Below are 20,679 nucleotides of genomic sequence, written 5' to 3'. Positions count from 1 at the left end.
CATGGGACCAGCAGGTCTATAGCAGTATCTCTGCTTTAAACCTTCCCATGCTTTCTTATTTTGCTCAAAACTAGTGTACTGGTGTGGTTTGCCTCTGGAGGTGACTGATAGCTGATGTTTTATTAAAGGTGGGGTGAAAGAGCTGTATTGTTTACCCCAGCTTTGAAGGAGTCTAAGCTTGAAGTTTGGCCTGGATGGCAGTCTGGTGAGCCTGTAAAGACCTTCCTTAGTCTAGTCAGAAACATACTCTGGCACAGAAAATCTACGTCAGCTGGAGAAGCATATTTCAGACAGAAATCTGTACTGGACATGGAAGATGCAGTTTAGTCTAGAGGCTCAATTCACAGAAGGCTTGATTTAACTCTAGGGGTTTTTATGTTAGTTGTGTGCTGTTTTATTAAGAAGTTGCTACAGGAATCTTTATGTTTCAGTTTCTATGGGATGTTACTACCAGAAAAATATATGCAGAATACTTCTGCTCTGCCCTGCACCTCCTCCTCTTATACTGGAACCAGCACTCCAGCTTCATCTTGCAAAGTGATGCATGAGGGTTTGCCTCACCGTGATTGCTAAGTCCAAAGAGGTGACAGCATGTATCCAGATTCCCCTGCTTGGTTCTTTGCTGCCTTTCACTATCCTTGGAAGTAGAGCCCTGTTTCCACATTTTCTAGAATAATCATATATTAAGAACCTCTCCTTTGAGATGTTCTCTTTTGAATCTTCTGCAACTTCTTATCACTTCTTTGGGAGTTTATGTATGATCCTAAACATACACCCTACAGAATGGCCTAAACTGGCTGTGTTGAAGACAGATCCTTGTTTCCTAAAATGAGAAGGTACTCATGCCTCCTGTCAATCTCAGACAAACCCATTATCTTCCAAACAGTTCATGTTAAGTAAGCTTGAAAGAAATCTGTAAAGGAGGGAAAAACCCTGAAAAACCAAGCTAGTTGATGTGAAGAACAAATTCAATTCTTACTTCCTTTTGCTTCCCCTCCTTCCTCCCACCATAAGCTTTTTTCCTTTTTTTTTTTTCAAGCTGGTTTGATTTTTCTAAATAACGGTGCTGAGAATATACCTCCACCTGTCACACGGCTCTCTGCTGGTTTTCCATATATGTGCTCACATGTACTGATTCATCATTATTAGAATCTCAGTGTCTATGGGTATAACAATTTCCTTTTCCACTTCTGCTGATCATCTAGCCTTTCTATTTCTTATTGGGCAATGGTGTGTTGACAATCCAAGTCAATAACTTACCTTCCTAAACTTATCTTTCTTATCTTGTACCTAAGAACTACCAAATGCCAGAGGGAACATCCGTCACTAGATTAGAAAGGGTGGGATAATAGGAGCCATAATTACAGATCTAATTTTGCATATATCTAATAGAATAAAGTCAGATGTAGTAAAAGCAGATCACCAAGGAAGTCAGACTGGCCTTGTGGCCTGTCTTCCTTTTGGGAAGTCACATACCATCAGAACATATTTTAGTCTATGTTCTGCACTGGCATTTTGCCTAATAGAATGAGTGAAGAAGAGTCATGATTAAGGATATACAGAACTTTTGTCAGCAAATAATTAACAGACATGAGTTGTGAATAGCTGTACAACAGACCATGTAACTGGGACTCCAGACACAGAATATAGATAAAACTAGCACTGGTCTCTGGGTATAGGATTAAGTCCAGTCTTAGTTAATAGACATGCAGAGGCTGAGGACATCTTACACAGAGTTTCCAGAGAGACAAATGAAGAGCACTGTGAACAGAATTGTACTGAGAAATCAGACATGCATACAGAGACATAAAACCACTGTTTGCAATTTAAGTTATAAAATAGTAAATTGAGATAATTTCGAAAAATGTTAACCAAAATGTGTGAGAAAAAATAATCCCAGATATAGATATTAATTCTGCAGGTAATATGTCAGATCTAGAACTAGACATGAAATTAAGAAAATGTTGCTGCCTAAAAATTAGGTTAGTGTAAATTGGGAGGGAAAAGATCATTTTTACAGAGCTCTGAGATACAGGATAAAACCTTATTTAATCAAAATCAATTTGAAAAGTCCCACTGAATGCAAAGGAGCCAAGATTTTACCCTTATCATATGTTTTTGGACAGCAGCAGAAGTAATAGAAGAAAAAGTAAAATAATTTTGGGGTTTTGATATGATTTAAGAGGGAAGATTAAGCATTAAATATGAGTGATTACTTTAGAGGTAACAGAAGGGAATGCTTCATATATTTAGAAGTTGTAAAGCTCAAGTTTGAATCAAATGATAATCACCACATGAAAGCCTACCATGAAATAACAGGGTGAGATTAAGGTAGCAAGTGTTTTGCCAGAGTATTAGTAAAATCTCTGTACCATGAATTGAGCAGTGCCATGCAGTAAGCTCATTCTTAGGATTTGCTCTGGGATGTAGCCTAGCACACCAACTGTGCTGAGGGGTGAAGCTATGGAAAGGACATGGGGCTGCAGGGTAGCTGAGGCTGGAATGGGCTCTGCAGGTCATCTGGTTCAGCTTCTTTCTTCAGGGAGGTCTGATTTCAAAGCCAGCTCACTTTGCTTAGGAATTTTTTCAATCACATTTTGGCAGTCTCCAAGGATGGAGATTGCACAACGTTTCTGGGCAACCTGACCTGTCCTTAAACCACTCACATGTCAACATTTTTTTTCCCTTATATCCAACTGGAATTTCCCTTGCTGCAACTTGTGACTGTTACCTCTTGTCCCTCTGCTGTGTGCTTGATCTGATACATCCCTTTTGTCTCTAACTATCCACAAGATTCACTTTTTCAGATTCCTGTGCCCTCCAACAGGAAATTTTCTGTATAGGATACTAGAAGTTTCACACAGAAATATTAGTGGAAAATAATTTGCTAGAAAGCTGAATGCCAAGGAGGGCAAGTGGCTGAAAGCAGTATAATCATGAGATGTTTCCTATCAGTTCTAAAAGTACGCTCAGAGCATGTCGTACTTTGGGATGTAGGTTTGCAGGTGACAAGTAGAAACTCTTTAGAAGACCATGGCAAGAATACTTCATGGCTCTGAAACAGGCAGCAGGGAGCTTGTGGGAATTACCAGAGCCATGTAAGTTCCTGTTCCTTGTGCTTGCACCAGTGAAATATGATAGTGACACTGCAAATCAGGTAAGAAGCATCTATAACGTAGACTTGCAGAGCCATGCAAGTGGAGTGGTTAAACTGCCCAGACAGATGGGGTTGTGAAAGGCTGGAGTTGTGGATATTTTCATTATTTAATGAAAATACAGCCATCAAATACCCAACATCTTCAGAAGTTCTGTTGAGACAACCTCAGGTATACATGCTGGTATACAATCTGTGGTACTTTTTGTCTTGCTGTTGTCTCTTCCAGGGATCCTTTTAGCTGGAATTACACTCACTTGTGTGCAAGGGAGGTCTGTTTTCAGAATCCACAATCCCTCTCCTTTTCTACATGCCAGCCCACAAGTTGTAGCTCTGCAGGAGAGAGGTAGAAACATCACACTAAGTAAGAGACAATTTCTACAAATGTCCTAAGATCTTTACCTAGTTCAGTGTTGCTGCAAATTTAAGTACTTAATGAGAATACAATTTGGCTGAAACTCCCTTATTCTGATACCCTGCCCTGAATGAACAGATTTTTGTCATAATGCTTGTTTGATATGTCATGGTATATATTTATTGTTTTATATATATTGTTATATAAGATCTGCCATACCTATTTTTTGAAGTACATGAATAATACTTTGCATATACACATTTCCAGAAGATTTCCACTGCTTTCCACTAAGAACAAAACTGGAAAATCTGGTATCTTTATGATCTTCTTCCCCACTCTACTCTGAAAGATGGAGGCACATTTGCAAAAGGTGTAACAAGACACGAAACTGGAAATTCTGAGTGTTGCCCTCTGTATATACATTCAAAATTGAAAACAGTTTGACAATCAGATGTGACTAATTTCTCTATTGCTTCTATTTCTCTTTTTCAGTATTCACATTAGAAATTTATCTGGGACTTTGGTTTTAAACAATATTCTGGATTACAAGAAAAATTAAAAACTGAAACTGAACTTTTAGAACTGCAAGGTATTAATTAGGTAGAAATTATTTTAAAATATTTTTTTATGTGGATTCATAAAACTAATGTTTGTTAGCAAAGGTAAACTGCTATGTGATTGTAAAAACAGAACACTAATATTTTTGTAGGTGTAGTGAAAAGCATGGGGTCATTTCTGCAGCTTTTGTGGTTTCATTTTAGTTTTAAAAAAAATCTCCTTAAATACAGGCAACTTAAATTTTAAGAGCACGGTGAAGTTTCAAATCATGAAAGCTATTCATAACTAATTGCTAGGCATAACTTACTGCTGTTTAGACGTCAGTGGAATGGAAATACTTTTCTTCTGTCTTAACTTGTTATTGTTTACTTAGCAAAACATGTTGCTGCTAAAACCTTTCCATCACATACACATGCATGGATGGAACAAAATTCTGGGGTCTTAAGGCAGAACTTTCAAATCAAATCCTATCTTTGCTTTGCCCTGTTCTTTGCATTGTAATTTCTGTGCAGCACGGAGTGGTAACGGCTTTCCAAGTTTACAGAGGAGTGTTATCTTTTGATTTTCACTGAGGCATAGATGAGGCTTAGCTATCTCTCTTTTGATGTCAAAAGACTGCCAAAACATTATGCCAGGCAGGAAAAAAAGTCACAGTTTTGGCAGATGCTAGATAAACATCCATAAGCTGTACATAATACCACATTATTGGCATTGTGCATGTTGTACTGCCTACACCTCTCTAATTAGGAAATAAAGTCTGATAACTATTTGAGAGCAGTCATTGCTATAAAGCGGAAAAAGAGTCTGACGGTGGAGCTAGAATAAAAGCCGTAAGACTGGAGTAAAAACTCGAGGAAACAGGGCAATGCAGCAGTCTCTGGGGAAGGATACCTGAGGACAGCCTGGAGAAAGGAGTCACAGTCCGTGAGGAGCAGTTACACAGTCACAGACTCCTTGCTACTCCAGCTCCTTCTCACCAGCTCTGGGGACCAGAAAATAAAAAAGAAAGCCTAAACTTTTATCTTAAAAGCTAACAAACAAACAAACTGAACAACAAGGACAAAGATTATGTTTCTTGTCCTTCTCCTTGGGAAGACAGCCTTGAGTTTGTGAGCCATGGCAAATCTATGTAAGCAGCTGCAGGAATCAAAACCTCATTGCTAATTGTTGCTAAAGATCAAAGGCTGTTTGTGTCCCCCTTTAAATGCTGGATTTTGCAGCTTGGCTAAATATATAAATAAATAAACAAACAAACAGACTAACTCTGTATCCTTGATCTTGGGGGAGAGCCCAGATTAAGTGAAGGACGCAGTGACATCCTATCTGCTCTGTGTCATGACAGGAGCTCTTGCTGAGAAGGTTGTATGGAATGAAATTACATGAAAGATGATGAAAAGATGGGGGGTAAGGGGTAATCCCAGAGTCAAATCTGAGTGTAAGTTGAATCCAATCGAATCTATCCAAGATGCGAAAGTGGCTGCCCAAGTTTAGCTGTCTGACACATAAATTTTAATGTAATTAAAATGACCATTGTATTTGCTTTCCCTCTAAAATGGATATAAGGGTGATTTCCAATTGCCTTGCAGCCTTCTGGCTTGCAGGCAAAATGACCAGAATGCAGCTCACAAAAGACCCAGCAGCTGCTTACATGGGGTGCTTTGGCATCTTTCGGGCTTGCTGCTCGCAGCACCCCCTGTTTCAAATTTCACAGACCCTGGCACTACACTTAGGGAAAGACTGACTTGAGTACCCCGTGTCAGGGAGGTGTCATGAGGCTGTCAATGGCTTAGATAACTAACACCAGTCTGCAAGATGGTGTCCCAGTCATCGGACCACCAGCTCAGCTAGAACTGTCAGGAGTCTGTCTTCAGGCAACTCTTGAAGAAGGAACAGACAAATCCCTGTCTTCTCTACATCTGACAAGGACAAGCCCTGAAGATGTGGGCAGTATTCAAGGCATGTGACCCATTTCATCTGTCTGCAGAGCAGCAGCCCCATGCTCAGGCAGGGAGTTTCTCCTGGGCTGGGATCACATCGTGAGATGCAGGGGAAAGAAGCTGTGGGGGTCAGTCAGGACTTATTTTGGGACAGGTTCATAAATAGCTCAGATGGCAAAAGAGAAGAAGAAGGAGCTTAGTGAAAAGCTCTGAAGTTGCCATGAAGATTAGTGTAAGCCAGTTCTTGCTGCCTTTCCAGAAACGTCCTACTCCATTCCCTACTTTACAGATCCAGCAGCAGACCTGTGCATGGACCTCCCTAATACCATTCCCTGAAAGGTACCATCTCCACAGCAGGTGTGAAGCTCATTAACGTCCCAACATTTTGACCACATACAAAAGTCTCCTTGCCTGGCAGTGTCAGTAGTAGGGCTGAGGTACCCTGCTTTGGACATTTTATACACACTGGTATGATTCAAAAGGCATTTTGCCACCAGCAGTCTTCCTGGATCAATGGGGTGTTGGTGGAATTTTTTTCTTCCTCAATGAACTCGCTTGTTCTCTTTTCTGGTGTCCTTGAAAGACCCTGAAGAGAAGGCAGGATGTATTAGCAATGTGATTCTCTTTGTCTGTGCTTGCCATGAGTTCTTTGCTTGCTTTATTCATCTCTGCATGTTTTAACACCTTTTTTTTACCCTTGCTTTTGGAAAGCTATCAGGACTTTCTTGTGCCATCTTGAGTTCTCTTTTTAGCCAGGCAGCATGTGTAGTCTTGACTTTGCTTTCTTGCAAAGCTTTTCTGCTTTTTCTCTTTGGGGTTTTCTTTTTCTCTTTTTCTATTGCCCCTTGGTTGTTTGTTTGTTTTTTTGGTTTTTTTTTTTAATTGTTTTCTGCCTTCATTTTCAAATGTTGTACAGAGGGGAAGCTTCTAGGATTGGGAAAACTCAAGCAAAACCTTCATGTCTAGTTGTGTTTTCTGAAAGAGGGCTCAGGTGCTGCCAGTTTTTTTGGAGACAGTGCCTGGCTGGGCTGTGTCTATAATGTCAGGTTGGTTTATACCCTGTTTTGCTTCTGAGTCCTGATCTCCATGCTTCTTCCAGAATATGTGCTTTTTGCCTTGCCCACCCTGCATGTGAATTCTCCTTTGTAAAAGCAAAATTCTGTAATGCACAAGTTGATTTTCAACTATGGTCAGCTTCTATGATGGTACACCATCTGTGTGTTTGCTGTTGCTTTCTGTGTGTTTTCTGTACGTTGTGGTCCCTTTCACAGTCAAAGTCTCTGGTTCACAGGGAGGTGCTCTCCAGCACTTCTTGAATAAATCTCATTCAGATTATTTACAGTCAAAGAACTGCAAATTAGCTAGCCAGTGCCTCCTCTAATGCTTACTGTACCTTCTCAAATTCAGATGATCTACCTCTTGCCTTCTAGTTTTAGACACATGTGGTTCCCTCTATGGTATCTTTATGTCAGTTTGGTTCTACTGTTAAGTGGATCAACTTTTACCTCTCACTCTTGTGTAGCATGACTGATGCTGCTTCTTTCAACTGCCTAATTCAATGGAAAGACTTTTGTAAATTACTCCCTTGATTTCTGATGAGTTTCTTATCTCCATACTCAGCCTGTTTAATTTTTCAAATATGCTGAGAAGCCACATCTCCCAATGAAAATCATGTGACCTTGAAGATGCCCAACTTTTAAAAAAAATGAAAATTGTCTTTCAGCAGGATTTTCAACTAACACGCAAACATATACTTTCACCAAAAGCTGAAGTCTAATTTTAGTCAAAGATGTTGGCATTTGTGTAGATCCAACAGATTTCTGAGACTGGTTATATATATTTTTCATCGTGGATTGTCTGCTAATCCTGAAAAATATTAAAAGCTGGAGATGGAAGTGGTTGCATCGCTCTTTCTGCAGCTCTATTATTATTTTCCTTTTTTATACAGGTTTTTTCAAATTTTTGTCTTCTTACTCATAAATGCAGTAGATGCTTTTACTATGGATGAGATGATAGAATCATAGAATCATAGACTATCTCAAGTTGGAGGGGACCCGTAAGAATCATCTAGTCCAAATCCCTGCTCCTCTCAGGACTACCTAAAACTAAACCATATGACCATTATGAGCACTGTCCAGATGCTCCTTGAACTCTGACAAGCTCAGTGATCCTTTGCATGGGAAGCCTGTCCCAGTGACTGACTATCCTCTCTATGAAGAACCTTTTCCTAATGTCCAACCTGAAGTTCCCCTGACACAGCTTCATTCCATCTCCTTGTGTCTGATCGCTGGTCACAAGAGACAGGAGATCAGCACCTCGGCCTCTGCTGCTCCCCTTGAAGAAGTTGTAGGCTGCAGTGAGGTCACCCCTTGGCCTTCTATTCTCCAAGCTGAACAAGCCAAGTGACCTCAGCTGTTCGTCCTAAGTCTTGCTCTCAAGACCTTTCACCATCTTTGTTGTCCTCCTCTGGACACACTAACAGTTTGATGTCCTTCTTATATTGAGGCGCCCCAAAGTGCACACAGTACTCGAGGTGGGGCTGTACCAGTGCAGTGTAGAGGGGGACAATCACCTCCCTTGACCAGCCAGCTATGCTGTGCTTGATGCACCCCAGGACACAGATGGCTTTTGGCTGCCAGGGCATGCTGCTGACTCATATTCAACTTGCCATCAACCCAGATCCCCAGATCTCTTTCTGCAGAGCTGCTCTCCAGCCTCTTATTCCCCAGTCTGTATATACAACCAGGAGCACCCTGTCCCCGGTGGAGAATCTGGCACTTGCTCTTGTTAAAATTCACATGAATTACGATTGCCCAGCTCTCTAGTCTACCCAGATCTCTCTGCAAGGTCTCTCCACCCTCGGGGGAGTCCACAGCTCCTCCTAGTTTAGCATCGTTGGCAAACCTACTTGATGTACATTCAAATCCTGCATCAGATCAATTATAGAACATTAAAGAGCACTGGCCCTAAAATTGAGCCCTGGGGAACCCCTCTGCTGACTGGCCACCAGCCTGATGTAACCCCGTTTACTATACATCTTTGAGCCCGACCCATCAGCCAATTGCTCACCCAGCGTATTACGGACTTGTCTAGCTGTGTGCTGGACATTCTGTCTGGCAGGATACTGTAAGAGACAGTATCAAAAGCTTTGCTAAAATCCAAACCCACCACATCTACTGGCTTCCCTTGGTCAACTAGATGGGTGACCTTGTCATAAAAGGAAATTAAGTTGGTTAAGCAGGACTTTCCCCTCGTGAACCCATGCTGGCTATGACCAGTGACTGCATTGTCTCTCAAGTGTTTTTCAGTAACTCCCAGAATAACCTTCTTCATGATCTTATCAGGCACTGAAGTGCAGCCTGACAAGCCTGTAATAGCCAGAGATGATCTGTGGTAACCTTGGCACTCCAGTCCTGTCTTACCTGGCTACTTCACAGCCCAGTATCTGTTTATGCTCACAAAAGAACTATCTGTGTGGGATAGAAAAGTGCCTTTGTCCTCAGTATATGAGGAACTCAAGCACAGATAGCAGAATGGTGATGATAGCTGAAAGCTGGAATTTCCATGCAAGAAAACCATCAAATCAGCAAGAAAAAAAATTTTCAAAAGAAGTCCAGATAATTTTGTTTTTCCTGAAGAGATATTTGAAAAATAGTTATTTTTAAACTGATAGCTTTTTGACAATTTTTAGCTGAATTTTTGCCAGGAATCCAAAGTTCCTGACTGCCAGGCTTCCATACCCCCTACCAAGGAGCCAGGAGACCAGGCTCAGTGTTGTGCTGACAGAGCCAGAGTTTCATCATCTTCTGGGTCTCCAGATTTTTGACTTGGAGCTGAATTCCCGGACATCCCACAAGGAGATGTTGCTAGTTGTTTTTCAAATTATCATTATTCTTAATACAAAACTAAAATAATCATAAGAGTCCAATGTAGATTTACTGATTATACCCAAAAAGTAAACTATCTGCTACAAAATTAAAGGTCCACCTAGGCCAGATTCAGAATCTGGAAAAATAATTGTCAGAAATATTACTAGAATTAACAGAAGTTTAATGATTATAGTGCAACACAAAATATTTTTTCCTGTATTCCTATATTCCTATATTCAACATCATATTTCTGTTACCAAAAGAAACGTCATTACATTGTTACTCTCTCTTCCAGAAAAGAGAAAATATATGTAAAGTTTTTCTTTTTTTAATTGTAAGAGTAGTCTAAATAATCAGTGAGATGAACTCTTGAAAAAGTCACCAATAAGCAATATGATTAATGCAGTGTGATGTATCTTGTTACATAATATGACAAGTGCAATATACAAACCTACCCTGTCTCTTTAAATACACTAAGCAGAACAGGACATCTTTAAGTAGTGACTCCATTATACTTCCATTATCTGCATAACAATGACAAGTTTGTCCTCATGTCTCCTGACAGGGGTAATCACCTGCAGGGGTGTGAAGTTCCTTCTCCCCAGCTCATCTAATGAATTGTATTTTCGTGGAAACACATAGGACTCAATTTTGTGTCTCATCATAAACTCATCTAAAAGTGGAGATGGGCTAAAAAACCCCAAAATACAAAATAGTATTCAGACCACGTGTATAATTGATTTTCTGATTTGTGTCAGTTCTTCCAACAGCTGGGAAAAAAATCAGCCTAGGTCAACAGCAAATACATTTTTTCAACATCTTCAACAACCTGAAAGATTGCAGAAAATACTTTTCTTGTAGTTTAAACTCACAAGAGCTAATGTGTTGCTAATATTTCATACAATGTTGCATTTCAGTTGTGAATATTTTTCAGAATTAAACAAAACATCGGATGGAATTTCCCAGTAAAATATCAGTGAACAGAAAAATAAATCCCTTCTGCAGGCAAAACAAATATAAATACTCCTTTTAATTTCTCTTTCTAAGTTCCATTCCTCCTTCCTGGATTCCGATATAAACAGATTAGCTTCTTTGAAATTAATTTTAAATGTTGGAAATTTTCTACCAGAAAAGTTTTGGCTACAGTATCTCACCCAGTTCTCTCTTTTTTTTTTTTTTTTCCCCTCATCTATTGATGGAATATTATTGCCAAGTGCTTTTAAAAATCTGTCCAGGCATGTCAGACTGGAAGCTGTTATGGGAAGAGCACATCTGAAGAGGCACTTATTTGTGTGCCTCATTGGAAGCAGAGGTTTGAAAATTTGGCCACAGATACACTCATTACTTGGAAACCAGGAGACAACTGGCGAGTACACAAAACTATTGATATGAGCTGTCATGCCGTTCGAGCCAGATGGCCTACATATGAAGATTTATAGTTTTTCACACATGTCCGATGTTCTTAGCGCTGTATAATAAACAGAAAAAGAAGACATGGTCCTGCCCCTGTTTTTCCTGGAAGTCTGTATTTGAAACAGCATGTCATATTCAGGGATGTCCACCTGACTACACTGCCTGTCACCTGAGAATGCTAGTAAATTTTTTATTCTACTCTTGTTTCTACAGGAACATAACTTCCAAGAGTACACTTTATTTTTGAACTGAACTTCTATTTAAAACCCATCTTTTCCAACTTTGATCATCCCCTGCATCCTAGTTGAGGTGCAGCGTACTCAAAAATGCCGTAGCATGGTAGCTTTGTGTTGTGAACTTCAGACTAATGGATGCTGCTGTCACAATGCTATTTTTGAGAGTGAATTTTCTCCTGCTACTTATCTTTTTACTGAGCCATCTGGCAGATTTAGGATGCTAACCAATGGAGTTGTACTGTGCCATGTATTAATATGGATCTCATGAATCACTCAACAGGTCAGATTTAGAAAAACAAGACTTTTGCAGCAGACTTCCACTAAAAATGCAATGTCTGGCTAAATAACAGATCCCCTCCCTGGCAAAATGTGCAAAAGAAGTACAGGGGTAACACCTCATTAGAATAAAATAGAGGGATGGGAATGGTAAGGGATTGTGGCTATTTAAGGGACATGGTGTTGCAATATGACTCGGTCAAAAGTGCTACTGCCTTTCACTTCAAAGATCCTCAGTGCAAAAGCATACATGATGAAACTCTCTGTGCAAGGAGTTAAAGCTGCCAAAGGGCATCCAAACTTCCTAGCTGATAAAGATTGTGTACATGCAAACACTCCTTTTGCATTGTCTGTGCAATCCAGCCTTTCTTCGATTCCTCTGGTCCAGGGCAGCTGCAGAAAGAGGAGCCAAGCCTCGGGCTGTGAGCTAGTAGCAACCTCAGAGTTCGGGGAAGGAAGGGGAAGTGTGCTATAAGTAGCTGCTCTTGAATAGACCTGACTGAGTGGAGCTGCTCCTTCACAGTGAAGTCACAGCTGGTTTTCTTCTCAGAGGTGAAATTGTCTCTGTGCTCTTTCAAGGAACCAAGACTACTGTAAATACACAAGTCCACAGAGAAATGTTTTGAGATGTCTGTCTTGATTCCTGTTCCTATTGAGAAACTGGCCCCAAAACCCCTGTATTTACTGATGGGAGCAAAAAACATGAGAAGACACATCCTGGTTCCTTTGCATCCCTCCCCTCCTCTTGCTCTGGAAAACATTAAACATGAACATTCAAAAGTATTCAAATCTAGGAAAAGAAGGTCTCAAAGCCAAGTTAGGATTTTGCTCCATCTCTTTTCCACCCCCCTCCTCCAAAAAAACCAGGATGGACAGTGGCATTGATACTCCTTTGTAGTGCTGGGATTTTACAATGGAGCCAGCATTTCCCCTGCCCTGGCACAGGGTGGGCAGTGAGGCAGTGGCACTGCCATTATCCCTGGCCCCTCAGATGGGTGAGGGAAGGAAATCCTTTTCCAACCCCTGTACGTGATGGGCTGAGGTCTGACTGCTCATACCTTGTGTCACCTTAAGGACTATGGATCATGAAATTGCATGGACAAAGCTTCTAGTATCAGCTGCCTCAGCAGACTTTGGTAGTTGACCATGAGAATGGGAATGACTCATTCTTTTAATCTGTTTCACATTTGCAACTGTTATTGATTGAATGATATAACACTTGCCTTCTTATCCTCCACCCTCCAGCAAAGTGGCAAAATGAGACATTTTTATAGTGCTCATAGAGACTAAATGAGGCCTTTTTGCCCCTTTTCAGTTCCCCTTTCCCTGTTCTCCTTCCTCATTTGATCCTCTGTTTTTCTCTTTAGCTGTAGCTCATGTTTTGTAGTATTTGTCTATTCATATTCATATTCACGTTCATATTCACGTTCACGTTCATGTTCATGTTCGTCTACATTATCATCATCATCTACATCATCTACATCATTTACATCATCTACATCTATATCTACATATATATATACAAATATATACATAAAGAATTAAATGGTTTAATGTATTTTGTGCATGGCCAGTGTTACGTTTGGGTCATGCCCCTTCCTCCCAGGAGAACAACAATGCTCCATTGAGGTCACAAATGCTTCAAACATCACAATACATTTTTGTCCACTTCTTCCTTTTTAATAGGTGATAATGGTGAGCATGAGTTTTTCCTTGGCTCTCACACTGCCTTTAGGAAAACATCCAAGGTATCATGGTGGGAGTATGCACATGAATATGAATGTTGGCATACTAAGGAACTCTGTGATAAAGGGAACTAGTGGGATGGTTTTTTCTTCCAAAATCACATGAGGACTCAGGATAACTTTTCCTCTCCTATGAGAAAACCCCTCTTTTCCTGTGTAGGGTACATGAGTCAAAGTCTTTCTGGAGGTGCTCTGGATGCAAGACTCATTTCCAGAAACCCAAGAGAGTGGTAACACCCTTTGAGGGTGAAGAAGCCATTCAGAAGTCACATTTCCCAGCAGGGAGTACACATGCTATAAAATCCTTCAGTATAATAAAACCAGGTAATGGAAATGCCACATTGGGCTGTCTCTTTCTGACGTTGAGCAATTGCCTAATGAATGGTGTCATAAACTAGCTTTCTAATGTGGGGTTTTATGCCTTCTGCATGGCTTAATTCTCATTAATAATCAACCTAAGCTCTTCAGTTTCAGAGGACCTGATACCTGTCAGCAAAGGCTGAGAGAGTCTTGACAGCCATGAAGTCCTGAGTGTTGTGTCTGGCAGTCCTGAGGCTCTGTCTCTGCAAGTCCCTGTATCTGGGCAGGAAGTGTGGAAAGGGGCTGTTTCTGCCTCTTTGCAAAGGGACTGCATGGGCTCCCTGTTGTGCCTGGCTCTCACCTGTCTGCCCTGGTCTGTGTGCCCCCTCAGACTTACCCAATCAATTCTATGGCTAACCTGACCATTTCTGCTTCCCAGGGACACAAAAAGCTCCTTCCACGTTTCCCTGAGGACTCATCCATACCTGTACGGTGGGTTTGACTCTCCTTTTCCTTGGCTATTTTCAGTCAATGGAGGTTGTTATCATCTATGGAAGATCAATAGCTCCCACAGGGTTACAGATGACAGTTCCTGCCCTACAGACCAATGTGTTGGTAAATGCTAAAACAAAGTAGGTGAGGGCAGAAGTGAGGTGAGAGCAAAGACGAGGAGCTAACATACAAACCAAGGACAGTGTAGTTGTCTTTGGGTAGCTGAGCACATAGCTCAACATCTGATTTTTTTGCCCACATCTGTGGGCAATGGAAAAAATATTAAACTGCTGTACTATTCACTCCTAATCTTGCTCTTTCATTAAATGCCACATGATTTGGTTTTGCAATAGGCAAACAAGACTCAATCAAAAGGAAATAGCTTTGCAGAGGCTGGTTTGCTTATCAGAGAGATTGGCTTGCTCTACCTTTAAACGAGCTTGTGATTTATTGTGTTTATCTAGCAGATAGTAAGTCGAAGCAACTTAAAGCAGTTGGCCAAGAAAATCCGCAGCATATTGTACTTCTCTACAAGTGGAGAAGACATGTGCAAACATGAATGAACACCACTTAAGACCTTCTTCCTGATCTTGTGCATTCCTGCACAGAGTCACTCTGCTTTACGTGTAGTTGAACTGAATAAATGGCCTGTCTTGAATTACATTTTGGATAAACTGGGTGTATAAAGAATGTATCCAGCCAGCTTTGGTGTTCATGAACATCACTTGTATAACAGAGCAGCATGTTTCTTAGCCATTGCCAGGTTCAGAGACATTTCACAAGGACAATCTGTTCTTATAAACAAATAAGAAATGTGATGGAGGAAGATGGCACGGAGGAGACATATCAGTGTTTGATAGGCATATTTTCTGTATTGTAAATGCATTTTAGTTCTGAGGGCAAAATAAGGGAAATCCATTCAGGTTTTGTCTTCTGCATCTCTTCAAAATATTCTGTGATAGTAACAAAGGGCAGAAATTATTCTACTGTTCTGTCATCCTTGGATTACTTCCTGCCCTAAGACTCAAGGGAATGGAGTAGCTCACAGTCTCTACCACCCTTTTCCCAAAAATGTCTCTGCTTCATAGTGGCAATGAGTAATATCCTCTTTCTTTGCATGCACTAGACCAGAGTCCCTCTCCCACCTCTGCAATGACATTGTCTGGCTCGAGGAGTGAAGGCAGCAACTCTTCAAACATTAGAAGCCACAGCCCAAGAACATCAACATATCCAAGCAATGTGACTGTTGGTTGTCAAGATTTGTTGTAATTTCTCCCATTCACACTCAAGATCAACAGCCTGGCAGAAGTATACAGAAAGGCTGTACTTCAAGCAAGTCACAGATCTATAGCATCAAAACTTGTTCCACACATCAAGGAATGTTTTTCCCTCCCAGTCCCCACTCCAGTTCTGTCCTCTTTCCCCAGGCCTCACAACTTTGCATCTGGTTTGATAGGATTTCTTCTTTTGTTGCTTCCAAACCACCCCAGAGCTTAGGAGGCAACTCAACTTCTTCCATCTCTTCCTTGTACCACCACTCAGAAGGCTATCATTGAAGGTCACAGCTATTACCTTCATGGTTCTTTATCATATTAAAGTTCCCCTCTCCCTCATGGTGCATAGGAAAGATCAAAAGCTGTGGCCTATCTTTCTCCTTCCAGGAAAACACCAAGAACACAAGCAGAGCTGAGCCCTGCACACAAGGGCAAGCATGTCTTTCCATTCATTGTCATTTCCTTCAAAAAAAAGGGCCATGGTGTCAGAGTCAGAGCTGGCATAATCGAGCATCTTCTACCTTCCATGAAATCAAACTTATTTCTGCCAGTGCCTAAGTCTCAGCAAGGTTTAGTTTCCGGGGAAAGTGTGAGTTAAAAAAGGAGTGGATAGACAAGAAAAGAGAAATTGAAAATGTCCCCCGCTTTAAGTCTAAGATCCGTACATGACTTAAAAGCTGTTTATAACCTCTCACTGGTCCTTGTTCTTTAATGCATTTCAAAGTGTATCTGTTCATGTCCATAGGCAGTACTCCAATACCCAAACACAGACCAGATGCACTTGCATATCTTGGGATGAAAAGCTTCAAGAAGACAAAGATGGTGATTTTGATTTGCCTGTTTTGACTTCCCCTGTGGTGCCTGCCTGTCACTTTTTTTCAATAATGTGATCCTTTTGGAGGACCTTTGACCTAACTTGCAGACGACTTTGTACTTCTATTACTCAACAGCTTAATATTTTCAGCTATGTAGCTAGTTCTTAAAAATCAGATGAATGCAAGTGCAGAAGCTGTGAGAGAACCACAGGAAATTTATACCACATTTTCTTGAAGTATTTGCAAAACCGCTATGAAGAAGGTCTAAACCAAGCACTTTAAGTCTCATTGTGTGCCACAGCAATTGGTAGAGCCCACAGTGAAGATTCAGTCCATTTCATACCACAGAGGATCTGGGACTCTGATTTCACATGTAATAACCATAAAGTGTGTTCTTCACCTAAGAGCTCCTTAGAAAGAGTGACGGGCATGCAGGCAGTTGACATGGCAAGGATTGATAAGGTGTGACAGCAGGGTGAGTGATGACATTTCTGAACTGGTGTCATTTTGGTCAGTGACTGATTTTGTAGGAAAATGAACCTACTGCCAAGCAAAGTTGTTTTACTGCAAAAGCTTTCTGCAGCACATGGGCCTCAGAATCATAAAATCATAGAATACCAAGTTGCAAGAGACCTCAAGGATCATCTGGTCCTACCTTTCTCTACCTTTCTTGGTAAAAGCACGATCTAGAGAAGATGGCCCAGCATCCTGTCCAGCCGAATCTTAAAAGTGTCCTGTGTTGGGCAATCCACCAATTCCCTGGGGAGATTATTCCAATGGTTGATTGTTCTCATTGTGAAAAATCCTCTTGTGTCCAACGGGAATCTCCCCAGGAGTAACTTGTACCCATTACCCCTTGTCTTTTCCATGTGACTCCTTGTAAAAAGGGAGTGTCCATCTTCTTTGTAGCCACCCTTTAAATACTGGAACATGGCGATAAGGTGTCCCCTAAGCCTTCTTTTCTCAAGGATGAACAAACCCAGTTCTCTCAGCCTTTCCTCATATGGCAGGCTTTGCAGTCCTTTGATCATCTTTGTGGCCCTTCTCTGGACCCTCTCCAGCCTGTCCACTTCTTTTTTGTATAGTGGGGACCAGAACTGAACACAGTATTCCAGTAGAGTGGGATAATGACTTCTTGTCATGGTTTTAGCTCAGAGGGCAACTGAGCACCATACAGTTGCTCACTCCCCCCTTTCCCCACAGCGTTGAGAAGGGGAAAATAAGCAAAACCACTGCTCACTTCCTCCTTCACCCCCAGTGCTGGGAAGGATGAAAGAAAAGGGCCCAGAAAATTGAGATAAGGACAGGGAGGGATGACGTCATCCTTTTTAAGGCACAGGTGAAAACCAGACTCGTTAGGGGAAGAAAAAAAGAACATCAATTTAATACAGACACTAACAACAACACTTGACAGAGTAGGGCCGTGAGAAGCATTACCATAGTGAAAAGACCTTCCCCCATTCCTCGCTTCCTTCCAGGCTCAGCTTTGCTCCCAATATCTCTACGTCCTCACCTCCAGCGGTGCAGGGGACAGGAAATGGGGGGTGCAGTCAGTCCCGCTGCTTCTTCCACTTCAGGGAGGTGGGACCCCTGTTCCAGTGTGGTCCCCCTCTCACAGGAGACAGTCCTCCACAAACCAGCTCCAACATGAATCACTTCCAGACATGTGTGGCTCACCCCCGTGTGTTGTAATCCTCCCAGCACTGAACTACAACATTGGGACCTTCTTCCCATGGGGTCCTGGCCTTCTTCGGGCACAGTCACTTGGGTCAGCATGGGGCCCCCCACAGATTGGCATCTGCTCCACTGTAGACCCCCATGGGTGGTGGGGGTGGTGGGGGGTGGCCCTGCCATCTCACCATGGGATATGCAGACCTTGGTGTTTGCACAGATGTTCTCCTCACAACTTCTCCTCACAACTCCCACCACTCCTGTCAGGTTCCCCTTCTTAAATATATTACTGGGGAGATGCAGCTAATCAGCCTGACATTGGTGTAAAGACGGGTCCAACTTGGAGCTGGGGAAGTTTAAGAAGCTTCTCACAGGGGGCCACCGCTCTACTCCCCTGCTACCAAGAAACCCCTGCCACTCACTCAAACCAGAACACTATTTTATCTCTGCAGGTTGATATCCTTGTTGATGCAACCCAGCATCCTGTTGGCTTCCTTTGCCACAGCAGCACACCGTTCACTCATGTTGATCTTGTTGTCCACCAGGACCCCAGGTCCCTTTCCAGAGAGCTGCTCTCCAGCCAGATAGATCCCAGTCTGAGCTGCAGTCCTGGATTATGTTTTCCCAGGTGCAAGATCTTACATTTGGCCTTGCTGAACTTCATAAGGTTCTTGTCAGCCCACTCTTCCAGCCTATCCAGGTCTTCCTCCAGGGTGGCTCTCCCTTCTGAAGTGTCCACTTTCCCACTCAGTTTGGTATCATCAGCAAAATTCATCAGGGTACACTTGATCCCATCATCCAGATCACTTATGGAGATATTAAACAGTGTTGGGCCCAATGTCAATCCGTGGGGTACCCCAGTTGTGACAGGTTGCCAGTTTGAGAAGGAGCTGTTTCCCACCACCCTCTGTGTGTGGCCTGTCAGCCAGTTCCCCACCCACCGCACAGACCACTTGTCTAGACCGTAATGCATCAATTTCTCTAGGAGGAAGGAGGCTGTGGGCAACCATATTGAAAGCCTTGGGGAAATCGAGGTAGACAATGCCCACCACTCACCTCACATCAACCGAGCAGGTTACTTGGTTGTAGAAGGCAATCAGGTTTGTTAAGCATAATTTGCCCTTGGTGAATCTGTGCTGGCTTTTCCCAATCATTTTTCATTTGACTTGTGATAGCCCCCAGAAGGATTCATTCCATAACTTTCCTAGGGACTGAAGTAAGACTGATGGACCTATAATTTCCTGGATCCTCCTTTAAGCCCCTCTTGCAGATGGGGGTGACATTAGCCTTCTTCCAGTGTTCTGGGAGGTGCTCTAATCTCCATGACTTCTCAAAGATTATGAAGAGCAGCCTTCCAATTATGTCAGCCAGTTCTCTTAACTCCCTCAGGTGGATATTGTCAGGGCCCATCAATTGTAGGGGTCAAGTTCCTGTAGTAGTTCACATACCACCCCTTCCTTCACTGACAGTGGGTCTGTGTTTACATTGGCTTGGATTTTTGTTCCCAAGGTCTGGGGCCCAACAGTGCTTGTAAGGAAAGTGTTGAGAACTTCTGCCCTTTCGGTGTAGTTGGTGACTAATCTACCTCTTCTGTTTAACAGCAGGTCAGTATTTTTCTTCTGTTTCTGCTTGTCGTTTATGTACCAGAATCTACAGTGCAGTTTCCAAAGCTTCATAACACTACAAAAATGGAAGATTAGAAGTCAGAAATTTGAAATGGCGTAAATGTATATTCCACTGGAATAAAAAGAAGGTATTGTTTAGCTTATTACTCACTTCTGGCACTGTGCTTTTTCTAAACAATAAGGTAATTGCTTCTTTAAAGGCCTAAATTGTCTGTACAATTGAAGATCAGGGAATGGAAAGCGTTAAGAGCCCAGAGGGGAACTTCAAGGTGTTACTCTTAACTTCTCTGACCTTCTCAGTGTAATACATCACAAAGCTCAAACAAAACATGATGAGTCTTCAAACTGTCCTGAGAAAAGAGTCGAAGTAAATGAACACAGTGGGCCAAACTCAAAGGTATGTTTGCAATAACCAAGTTTATCCTGGTTCTCTCACATGCGGTTGTCTAAATGGAGGTTCAGACTCCTTTCGTTTGTATCTTCTTACCAACAAGTCACTTGCAGCCCCTACACACCACCTGAATTCAGCCAAATCCATCTAACTGTGCATAAGGCTCTTTCATAATGTTCTGGCTACCTGCTTTAACATGTCAAGCATTATTCTTTAAATAACAGGCACGGGCCACAGTGAGTTTTTTTTTTTTTTGCTAGGGCTCCTTGAAGATAATGTCAGTAGGTGAAAACAATCTTCCCTGTATTTGTGCTTGTAATAACACACTTCCACTGACAGTGAAGCAAACCTAGTTCTCTTGCACAGTATTTTCCTCCTAGCATGATGAGAAAATGCCAATGCTACCAGCATGTTGTGGTGCACTCAGATGGGTCATGAAAATGCTTACATTTTGCTTTACTGTGCGTAATTGTTTTGCCAGCAGTGCTACAAATAACAAGGTATTTGTGGCAGTTCCACTTTCCTCCATTTTCGGGGTAAACCCTGACATTCCTGGAAGACAGTCTGT

Source organism: Strix uralensis, chromosome Z (genome assembly GCF_047716275.1).
Source record: "Strix uralensis isolate ZFMK-TIS-50842 chromosome Z, bStrUra1, whole genome shotgun sequence".
Taxonomy (NCBI): Eukaryota; Metazoa; Chordata; class Aves; order Strigiformes; family Strigidae; genus Strix; species Strix uralensis.
The sequence above is the reverse complement of the archived record's forward strand: the minus strand, read 5'-3'. Positions refer to the sequence as shown.